This window comes from Halictus rubicundus, chromosome 1 (assembly GCF_050948215.1).
Source record: "Halictus rubicundus isolate RS-2024b chromosome 1, iyHalRubi1_principal, whole genome shotgun sequence".
Classification (NCBI taxonomy): domain Eukaryota; kingdom Metazoa; phylum Arthropoda; class Insecta; order Hymenoptera; family Halictidae; genus Halictus; species Halictus rubicundus.
In genome coordinates, this window is record NC_135149.1 from 5,122,631 (window position 1) to 5,134,711 (window position 12,081).

A 12,081-nucleotide genomic window follows, 5' to 3' on the forward strand; every position below is an offset into this window, starting at 1 on the left:
GGCAAGTATTGCAACTGTTTTGGAGCATCACTCTGGTCTGTTTACCGCGCATTGACCCCTACCGTTTGGGCCCGGATTTCCTCAAACTAAATGGCACGGGAGGGGGTTAAAAAATGGCACGTATCGGTGTATTGAAGTATAATCTTTTACAATTAAAGTACAAAACTTGAAATATCTCACAAACTGTTGAATTATTATTTTTTTCATAGCATTTTATTACGTAGAATATTCCGAAGAGTCATATCATACATACAGTCGGAGACAAGTAATGGTCACGATTTTTAACTTTTTGATCTGTACCTATAATGAAAATTGAAAATACATCTTTTGTAGATCTAAGTGAGTTACATACGTACATGCACAAAGTTTCATCACAATATGTTAAAGTTGCTACGAGCTACCAATAATTAAAAATGGCAAAAATTGTGAGATTCTGCTGTGAAATCTGCGATTTCGATCAATCGTACCCAAAATTCAAAGATCCTAACATCTTTCAATACCTATAGCTCTTTTATGCGTCCTATTTCCTGTTTCGATGAATTTAAAATTTTTATTATAGGCACAGATAGAAGAGTTAAAAATCGTGACCATCGATTCGTAGCTGAGGAATGTGAATATAACACGGGTCGGATATATCGGTGTGAGACCAAGAGACCACTACTAATCCAATTACAAAACTTCTTTATTTTTCATTATTTTTTATGAGACAATCACCAACATATTCATGGCACTTTTCTGATTAAAATGAAACCAAGTATGATATAATTCCGATGATATTTACTTGTGTAATGAAAGTTGATATAAAAAAATAATGAAACATAAAGAAGTTTTGTAATTGGATTAGTCTTCGATAGATAAAAGATGAATCTACGACGCTCGCCACCCGGCAGGTCCTACTTTTGCGTTTTCTAGGCGTAATTTACAATATTCGGCAGAATGTAATAAGGACACATTTTCTTAAATAACCGCGTTCTTATGGAGAACGTTGGGGGCGAGCGCCCTAGATTTATCTTTTATCTAATGCTTTTCACCCTTGAAAAGCCCCATGTTTGCATTATCGAGCAATAAATCGCCGCCTCCCGAACCCTTGCAACCTTGTACGTTCTGCGGATCTAGCGTTGTGTGCGGCACACCATGGCACGCGCACACGGCACGCACACTGTCATTCGAGTTTCTCCTAGCGGCCGTTTGGAACGTGGCGGATCAAGGCCACCTAGGAAACCTGGACCTTAAGGGATGGGGGAATCTTCGCATAGCTGGATTCAAGTACGGGCTACGACCATAGTCATGCTATGTGCTGGCCGAGTCTCCATACTGTTTGATTTCTTGCTGAGAAGGGGGGAAATCTATGCAGGATTATCACTGCAGTTGTCACAAGGGGATCGGCTCACCCAATATTTAGGATCACCAAAGTCAAGCGAAATAAATAGTATGGCCCGATCCCTGATAACTGGCGTCTCTTGGACCATCGACCCCGCGCCCGCATGCGGACCGCGCGTATAAAAAGTCTCGGACGATGTAACGGGGTCAGTAGTTCCTTCGGTAAAACGCCGTCTTTCTGAGAGGTTGGAAAAGGTTGTCTGAGAGGTCCTATTGCTGTCTTGCAGCCAGAACCGTCCGGCTGTCCGAAGATTTAAGATACATAAACATGACGTATACATAGGTCTGGGTTAGGTTTTTGGGGCGGGTGTGCAGGGGGAGGAGCGGAGGCCTTCCTTTGCCCTACTGGTCGAATTCGATCATTGGGGAAAGGTGGGGTTCGCTACAGTAATTCCAATAGTTTTTTGCGAATGTCTAAAAAACTAAGGTCAAGTGGCCATAACATGTATAGGGAAAAGCTGTTCAGGATGATGACCTTGATTACATATTTCAAGATCATTGGAATCGGTGAGAAAGTTCCTTTTCTAGATAATCACTCTAAGCACCATAGACGTTTCACACTGAAGCGTTCTTTTTGACATCATTTTAGAAAAGCGTACTATACATATTCCTAAACTATACCGATTGCAAATTAACTTTTTCGAAATAGAATTACCATTGTTCGACAGTGACAAAAAGCAACAGCGCTTATGCACGAGTTAAGAGTCGCAAAGATCAGGACGAATCAGATCAAGGTCGATAGAGAAACCACGCTTACCTGGAAGCGAGATTAGAGAGAAGGTTAAAAAGCAAGTAGATTTCCTTGACACGATAGGAGTCAGCGGACGTGAGAAAACATATTCAAACGCGATGATGAACTTCGACGACGCAAATTGGTTTCCCACTTTGATGTTATATCCCATTTTAGAATTCAGGTAGCCTTGCTGTAATGTACAATTTAATTTCGGGTTAAGGACACCGTCGTCGCCTTCATTGGAGTTTCGATCGATAAAATCATGGAATTACGTAGTTAAATCGGAGCACTAATTATGGTGCCACCAAAGGCCAATGGATAATAGAATACTGCCAAAGGAGTTTCACCGATTAGAAACTTGGTTTCAGTTGTTTTTAAATCAACGCGGAACTTGCGTGACAGCATTTAATTTTGAAAGTCGGAATTGAAAAAGTATCATGTTTTTGCTAATGGTCGCCAAGGTGTTACAACAGCATTCTAAATCTACTACTTCTGCAATTACTTCTTGCATTTATTTTGAGTCAAGAGATAGAGGGGACGCTCCTATACATATTCATATAGTCAATTATATGAAAACGTTGCGTGATGGAGCAATTCTGCTTTCAGATTTGGTTTTAGTATGACAAAGTGTATAAGAATCACCCAACAGGTATTGCAAAACTCGAAAAAAGTTTGATTTTGTTGGACAGTGTTATTTCCAGTATTGAATTTGTTTTTATGCTCGAGAAAAATATCGAACAAGAAACATGAATTCTGATTTAAAAGCATATCGATGATTTAAAAAAAATATCTTTGCATCATTACATGAAGCCAAAATAAAACATTGTTTTCCTAAAAATTTTTTTCATACAATAGCAAATAAAACAAAAATGTAGGTGATCCTACTTAGTTGAGACATCCTGTATAAAACACACTTACATACATATAAGTGATGCAGATCTTCATTTCAAAGAATTAGTTGAAAATCCCTAAGAATCTTATCTTACAAAGTTTCATGAATATGTTAATTTAATTAATATTACAGATACGTTCGAACATTTTCTTTTAATTCGCTCATACCAGCCATAATTATATTAATATATGCGTTCATTAGAAATTCGATTTTGCCTTGCCACAATGAAACATTCTCTATTTCTTTCAGTGCTTCGCCAAGACAGACAACAAAGAAATCTGATTTTTAAGCTTACCGTTATCTTCAATTACAATCTCCGTACCAAGGTAACAATCACTGCGGGTATTTCATTTTTATTAACAACAACATGACACCGTGAAAGCGTGAAATGTACTGCAAATTACATAGTGTGATGTAGCAATCAGACGAAGTTACATAAACGAATGAACTAACGGTAAATGCGTTACCAGGAATTGTGCTTTCAATAATTAAAAAATAATTAGAACAATGGAAAAATAGATCAAATTTTCAAAGTAATAAATATTTAAATAATTTGAGGATATTAGAAAATATTCAAGAGATCAAAATTCTCAAATGTCTGTTGATTATTAGTAGGGTTTCTAACTGTCAATTTTCAGTCAAGTATTTGTGCAGTTTTTTACTATCTACTATCTACTATCTATTGTATCGTAATGTAATAAAGTGAGTACGTATAAAGTACAATAGAATGTGCTATAGTTATAACATGATATACAATATCACACGCATTTATACAGTTATAAATAAACAGTTGAAAAACACCACTTCATTGAAATTGGTAAATTATTAGGGGACCATTAATTACATATACTCATATTTTACATTTTAATTTTTACAACTTAGGGTGCGGCAATACCTACTGAATCCGACTTTCCTGTTCTTGCAACAACACATTCGCTCAGACATACAATGCCGCAAAAATCCGTTTCCTGAATAGAAAAACATAGCTCTTGTTGTATCTGCGATAAAGAAATACAATAAACGAAATTTACATGTATGTAAAGCAGTCTCGTTCAGCTATCGCCCGTGCAGACAGAGAATTTGGTTCCCCGGGCACAAGCGATTCGGCGGACAACGAACCACGCCTCCTTTCGATGGTTCAGCCTATAACAATATTTTTCTCGCTGATGTCACATCGCCCTTAGCTATGCCCGCGGGCATCGGCGGGCGCCCTAGCCGGCTGCAAGGCTTACTGAGCATGACTGATGTAAAGTAAGCTACACTCAAGCTCAACCACAATATTTAATTGTTGCAGCCTTGGTGTTGATTTACAATAAAAAAAAACGTATGAAAATTGTGAAATACGATGCAATCATATAATGAAATATCGTATATTATTAAAACGAAATTATAAACTTAATATAATGTAATTTTACTATAATGCGAAAATAAAACAGGCATATAACAGAAATACAAAATTCAAATACATACTAGATAAAAAATAGAACTTACAGAAACAAACTTATAAGGAATATTATAAATATACAAAATCTTTTGTCCTTGTATATGCCAGTGGCCTAGAGACGCATAATTGGTGTAATTTAAAATAGTAAAAACATTAGAACTATTTAACAATACTGTTGCATTATTTTCAACTGATTAAACATATTAAGAAAGAAAATTTTCTATTTCACTCCAGTTTGTTGTAATTCTGGTAGAAATTTTTTATTTTGTATAAAGATCTGCTGTCTAGTAATGACGAATAAAATGTCGATTTTTTAGAAGCATATTACTGTTTTTCATCTTGATCTACACATTAAGTATTTCTCGAAATAACTGCAGTTTTTGCCGCCACAATATAAATTGCAATTTTAGGATGTCCGTGTGTTATATCATCATAAAACGTACAGTTCAGTCTATTGATTTATACAAACAGATTTTATTTTCTTTATTTCGTGGCGTTCATTTGACACTCCTGAAGTAAAGATGTGAACGTGAAAGCTGGAGTGATTTTATTAAATGCATTCAAAGTGGGAATCAAAACACATTGACGGACTCTTATAAAAGGAGATTTTAAAATTTATTTTAAAGATTTTGTTTGCTAGAGAATTTGCTATAGATATTATAACCTATTTCAGATGAACGTACTATACTTTGAACGTACTATACTTCGAACGTACTATACTTTGAACGTACTATACTTCGAATGTACTATACTTTGAACGTACTATACTTCGAACGTACTATACTTGAATTACGTGTACATCTTTTCACTTAACTAATTATTATTGTATAAATTGTATAAATTATTGTATAATTATTATATATTATTCATTAGTTTATTATTAAATATTTCAAGAATATATTTTTTTCACGTGACCCTCGTAATTACGGAATCTGTTATTCAATATAATAAATCATCTAATTAAAATTGAAAAACAATGAAATAAACGTGTACCTGTCGACGATGAATTCACATTCCAAAAATACAGATTAGGATATGTGAGTCTACCTATTATTCTGAGGTAATATAATAAATAATCTGTATAATATACTGCACTGTAAAGAAAGGAACATCTATGGCGTTCTACGTTGTTCCATATTCACGAAGTTATCGTATTATTAACTTTTGCTCGGGAAGGCAATGAGAATAAGTCACGTACCACATCCATTCTCATTTTCATTCTTTAGTTGCAGCATTAGAGTCGCATGCAGTGAGTTAGTATTTACGGGCGTAATTCACTTTGCAGTTACAGTGAACCGCACTTCCATCTCACAGTACGAATAGAACATACTCTCATAACCATGGCCATCCATATTTTAAGATTATACAGGCTGATCCAAATAAAATATTTTAAATTCTTTTCTTCGAAACCATCGTCAATATCAACTTCATTTAATTCTTAAATAATTGCGAGTGATCAAGACGTTTCATTTTATTATACGACAGTGTATTTTTCATTCAAATAATTCGTGTCAAACTTATTAACACTTATTGTTAGTTGAAATCATTTTTTGTTATGTAGGGTAATTGTACTCTGTTAATGGAAAATACCACAATATATCAGCGATTAAATAACACAAACCAATCAGCGCAACGACTAACATTTAACATTCTAACCAATCTCAAAATCAGTGATTATCCAAATAGCCACAAGAATATTACGTTTGTTCTTGCCTTTCTCACAGCTTTAGGTTGTTATTACACAATATAATTGTTACCCATATGTATATAGACTTTAACTATTGTCACTATTGGATTGCAACGAAAGTCCCTAGCGTTTTTAAATTAAAATTCAAAGATATAATTAAGATATTTATGCATAGGTTTATTCAATAACATGATAAGTTACCTCAAACATGGTAAAAAGTAATAGAACAGAATTGGAAATATGTTATTAAATAACTATATGAATGAATATATTAATTTTATCTTTGAATTTTAATTTAAAAATGCTACAAAGTTTCTGTGATTGTATAATATGGTAACTAATTACCTAGATGTTGATATAATTCTTATAAATAAACAATATATATAAAGTTTTTTTTAAATAGAATGCTGTATTTTTGTATACATGGTATTATAGTACAATTTAATGCGAATCCACTGAGGTGCTATGAAAATCTTTTCTGCCGACAGAAACGTGAAAAATTGTCACACGTTTATAATCATGCAGGCAATCACTAATCACACAACGTGTTGTAGATAGAAATGCCTTCGGATGCACCTCATTCGATTCGTATTAAATTGAACCGTGTATACAAAAATATAATATACTATTAAAAAAAAACTAACTTGACCTTGAAATCTCCGTCACTTTTTCACCGACAAGAAAACTGTTTATATCACGTTATGATCCCTTTCATACCAAGTAACATTTGTTAAAACATTTGGTAAGACTTGGGAACCCCCTCCCCCCCTTCCTTTCGGCACATGACCTACGCCATTCTCTTTGTTTTGACATGCTGAACACAAAATGTACCTGTCATTTTTGGCGCAAATAAATAGTTTTCGAGATATTCGCGAAAAACTACCGCTACTACTACATGAATCCTGCGTATACCTACGCGCCAGCAAGCAACGTATATAACGGGTGAACTTGTTAAAAAGGTATTTTCTGTATAGAATGTAAAGAGGTCGGGATTTCTGGGATTTTTAATATTGTCGAATGTGAGAACTTTAAACAATACAAACAAAACACCAGTTCCATTTATTACCAAATTCTATAATAGAATATTATATTGTTTATTGTAAGAATCATAAAGTTTGGTCGCTCGCGCGAAAAGAAATTAACCCACACAAACCAACACTACTAAATGGATTTTCGGTAAGTTTTCACTTGGTATTGGTCTCAGTTAGTTTTTTTTCAGCGATCAACTTTAACGATTCTCACATTCGTCAATATTAAAGATCTCAGAAATCCCGACCTCTCTATATTCTATACAGAAAAGACCGTTTTAACAGGTTCGCCCGTCATATATATTGCTTGCTGATCGCCGTGTTGAGGAGTAGAAAAGAAGGTGGTCTATGGTGCATACCGTCGCGTAGCGCCGTCACGGACGCGTAGATGTACACAGGATTCATGTAGTAGTAGCGGTAGTTTTTCGCGAATATCTCGAAAACTATTCATTTGTGCCAAAAATGACAAATACATTTCGTGTTCAGCATGTCAAAATGAATAGGATGGCGTAGGTCACGTGTCGAAAGGAAGGGGGGAGGGGTCTCAAGTTCAGCCAAACATTTTTTCGCTATCTTTCGTCGTTTCTGAGATATTCTGGATATCCAGATAAATGGGACACTCTGTATGTATGTGCTATGTGCCTATCAGAAGATAGCAGTGATTTCGACAGTGGGGTGCAGGGGTATCTGCGAGAACCCATTCTGGACCCCAGCTGGCGGACTCTACTGTTACGCTTAGGCTCTGGCGGGAACGGTCGACATAGGTGCTCAGCGTCACCACATCGCTCTGTTCCAATCACACTGAATGCTGTCTTCGTGAAGCGATTCGGCCAATAGCGGAAACGTGTAGCGCAAAGTAGGGATATCACGTGGTACCTACAAGTTTTTCACTGCCAGCTCCTGATGGACTCATAGTACGTGCATGTATATCAAACGTATCCTGATTTACGTATTTTTTGATTTATGTCATATTAGGGTGGCTCTTATTTTCGACATTTGAATATTCCCCCCCCCCCCCTTAGGATTGTCCCAATTAATAAAAAAAAAAATGTGTGCAAAGTTTGAGCTCGATCGGATAAAAGGAAAACGTGCCCCGGAGTCCTTAAACATTAAAATAATTAATTAAATGCTCATAAAACGATTTCATGAATTAATTATTTTAATTAGGGGTATACCTCGCGGTAGTGGGGATAATTCCGCGACATTTATCATCCAGGCCTTGGCGACATATACAGGGTATTTGACTATATGTAGGAGAAAATTTAAGAGGTAGTTCTCCAAGCAATATAAGACGAAAATGAAGCATAAAGTAATCATAAAGGCGTACGACAGTCACATATCAAAGGGGGTCCTCACTCGCACCTAGTGGTTAGGCTTTTACGTCACACACTTTAGCTAATAATTCGGCTAGAACCGAAAATGCGCGTGGAATGACCCAATCGGACGAATTCTTGCCAGGTGACTTCTTGCGAGGCACGTGGAGTATCAGTCACTTGATACGTGACTGTCGCGCGCCTCTATGACGTACGCAACATACACCTCTGTTGGTCGGGTTGTCGCAGTTTTAGGCGGATTTTTAATTGTTAATAACTAAAAAATGAAGTTGAAATCACCATTTTTTTTACTCTTCATTTTCGTCTTATATTGTCATGAAAAACCACCCCTTAAATGCTTTCCCACCTGTAGTCGAACATACTGTAGAGTATACTGTGTAATGAACGTGTTCGGGCTTGCAACAAAATGACAATACTACAATATGCACGGGACAATGCATCACACAACATCGTGTTATTATAAAAGTTTTGGCATAACTACGTGTAGTACGCTCGTTTAACTTCGGCGTAATATCATGAAGCATTGCGAGATAATAAAACGTAAAAATACAGTTCGTACCTTTCGAGAAATATGTGGAGAGTTCTGTAATAATTTACCTAGCTATGGGGACTCCATCAATTTCGAAAACTCTTCCTTTGTCTCCTGCGAGGTTTTTAATTAAAATGTCGTATGAAGGCTTTTGTAGTGACACAAAAGAGTGTCAAACATTTTTTATAAAAGCAATTGTTCATAAATCGTAGTTTATGCTTATTAACATTTTTCTTTATTTTGTAGGCCGTTGTACGTACACAAAGTTCCTTGTTAGCCTTTTTTTTTACACAGTGGAGTAGGTATACTATACAACAATACGCATGGCATAAAGCCATTCCATCTTTCGTTTCCCTGATATGACGCGTACAATGTGCATTGTTCTCGGGTAGAGCGTACACTATGAGTTCATATAAAGTCCAACATATTTCGCTTTGTAAGATCCTACAACCTGTACCCTTTTGTGCTTGCGTACATGTTTGGTGGGCTTGTAATTTAAAAACTTTAAAGCATTCTCCGCAATGCAAAGTATATTCGTTTTGAATCTACACCGTATGAAACAGCATTACTGTTGTCATTATTTTGCATGGAAGGTTCATTTGATACCGGGTTGACGATTTAATGTTCCACAATATCACGGTATGCTTATTTTCCGAATTAAAATTTCACAGACCTTGCAGTTGATTGTATCGACTTTAAATAGCGGAATGCACATCAGAACTGTGGAAACCAATTTAGATGCTGGTATAACTCATAAAAGAAAGAAACCTTACACGGATTGCATCAAGACGTCGGAGTATTATAGACTGCCGGTGTTCATCCAATTTTCACTTTTTAAAAATAAATTTCCGAAGGTCGAAACTACACGAAAATTTATTTTCTCTGAAAAAAGATTTAATATGTTCGCAATAATACAAGAATTGCTAAAAATATTAGTACCCATAGAATTGAATTCTTTCCGACATTAGGGTAAAATTACAATATTAAAAAGTATTTATTGTTACTAGTGATTTTACGCTACCTGTATGGTATACCATCGCGATCAAAATTTGGCTTTGATCTAATGTGTTCATTGAGACATTTTCGAATATCATCAACTGATTTTTAAACAATCTAATCAATAACAATCAGATAGGTCGATTGCAGTTAAATAAAGTATCAGTTATAAAGTAGTAGTTGTAAGGAAGGTAGTTGTAGGATGGCATATGAGGGAGGGGAGGAGATGCCCGTCGCGTCCGGATCGGGTTTCAGACAATCCCCCCCCCCCCCCTCATTAGATTAAAGAGCAGGTCATTGGGGTGGAATTAGTGGGTATATCCCCCCGCAGCTGCCTTCTTACGGGGCCTCCGAGGGTCCAGGGGAGTCCTACACATCCCCGTCATTCCCCAGGGGAGTCGGGTAATCTGTAAACAGGATTACCACCTCGCCAAAAGAAAAAAGGCCTGATTTATACTACGATTTGTTGTCATTGAGACGACAACTGTTTTCAGTGGTTCCGTTTGAATTTCTCTCCAAATTATTTCTCAGTATCCCCTAATCTAGTTGTCTTAAAACGATCTTTCATGTCATATAATAAACATATTTGTCTTATAATTTCTAACTGCCTTGTATCTTCGACTAAACTAATCCTTCTAGTTTTACAGAAAAACTGCAGTAGTGTGGTCGATTTGTAAAAAAGGTACTCTGATTTAACATGAATTGTTACATGCTACTGTTACATGTCACTGTATAACATGGCCACTTCGGAAAGAACATTATTTAAAGTATTAGCTTAAATATCACGTTATTTTATTTTATAAGAGCTTCCATGTCTGTGATCTCCATTTGAAATAACATTACTTGAAATACTATTATTTCAGATAATTATTTCTTATTTTCATTTCAAATAAAGTTTGTCCAGGTTTGTTGTATAAGGAGATTATTGAAGTATTATGTGTTTAGTGCAGAAATTATCCGACCTCTTCAGTCTCTTTATATTTTGATAAAGGATATAAATCGTGCACGTATTCCTTTCGATTTCTTTACTGTACGCTATATGCTCACGAACATATTCGCGTCCGCGTTTTGACGGTTCGTCGGCTGCTTTAGTACGCTTCTTTCAGTATTGCTCAACAGTTATGTTGTATGATGGAATATATCATGCACATTCATTCTTAGCGGAAAATAAATAAATAAATTTAGTTATTATTTATTCATGACGAATAAATTAATTTAGTTAATATTTATTTATGATGAATCACTTAAAATCATTCGTTATTCGAAGTTAAAAAAGAAAGGATATAAATGAATTTTATTTTTTGCTTTCTACACCAGGCTTTTGTGAAACGTTTCATCAAAAACCTCGCGGCAAGTAAATTAACTAAAATGGCGCGGGAGGAAAATCTTATTTTATCAATGTCTTTTTAAGTAAAGGTATTTCAGCTACTATTTTTTGTCATTTCTTTCACTACCACGCTAACTATAACGTAAGGATAGTGTCAGTTTCTTGGGAAAATGCATTTTAAAGTGGAGAAAGAGAACATGAACTTATCGAAAGTAAGCCAGAAATAATAATTATTTTGAATGAATTTTCAAGTATACAATCAGACAAAGAATATTTATTCTACCCGGACGCAGACATTTAAATCTATTTTAATCTACATCTATTAATTAGTTATTGATATTACATGTGATAAGAGGATTTCTGCCTATCCTTTTAACATCTCAAAAAAAGTCGTTTCGTTCAATTTTTAAGAAGTTATTAGTTTTCAAAGTAACGTAAAAGGACTGTCCAAAGGACTGTATATGTATAATAAATTTAAATTTATATATTCTCATTTGTTTATAATGAAACTAAATTATCATTTCCGATACATTGGTAGGTTAAAAATAAAATGTAAATTGTATGAAACTCAATGAATGGTTCTATTGTATTTTGACCAAAAAATCACAAATTACAATTGAATGTTAAATAAATTACACTGTCCAACAAAATAAAACTTATTTCGTGTTTTGCAATACCTGTTGGGTGATTCTTATAGACTTTGCAATTCTAAAACCAAATCCGAAAGCAGA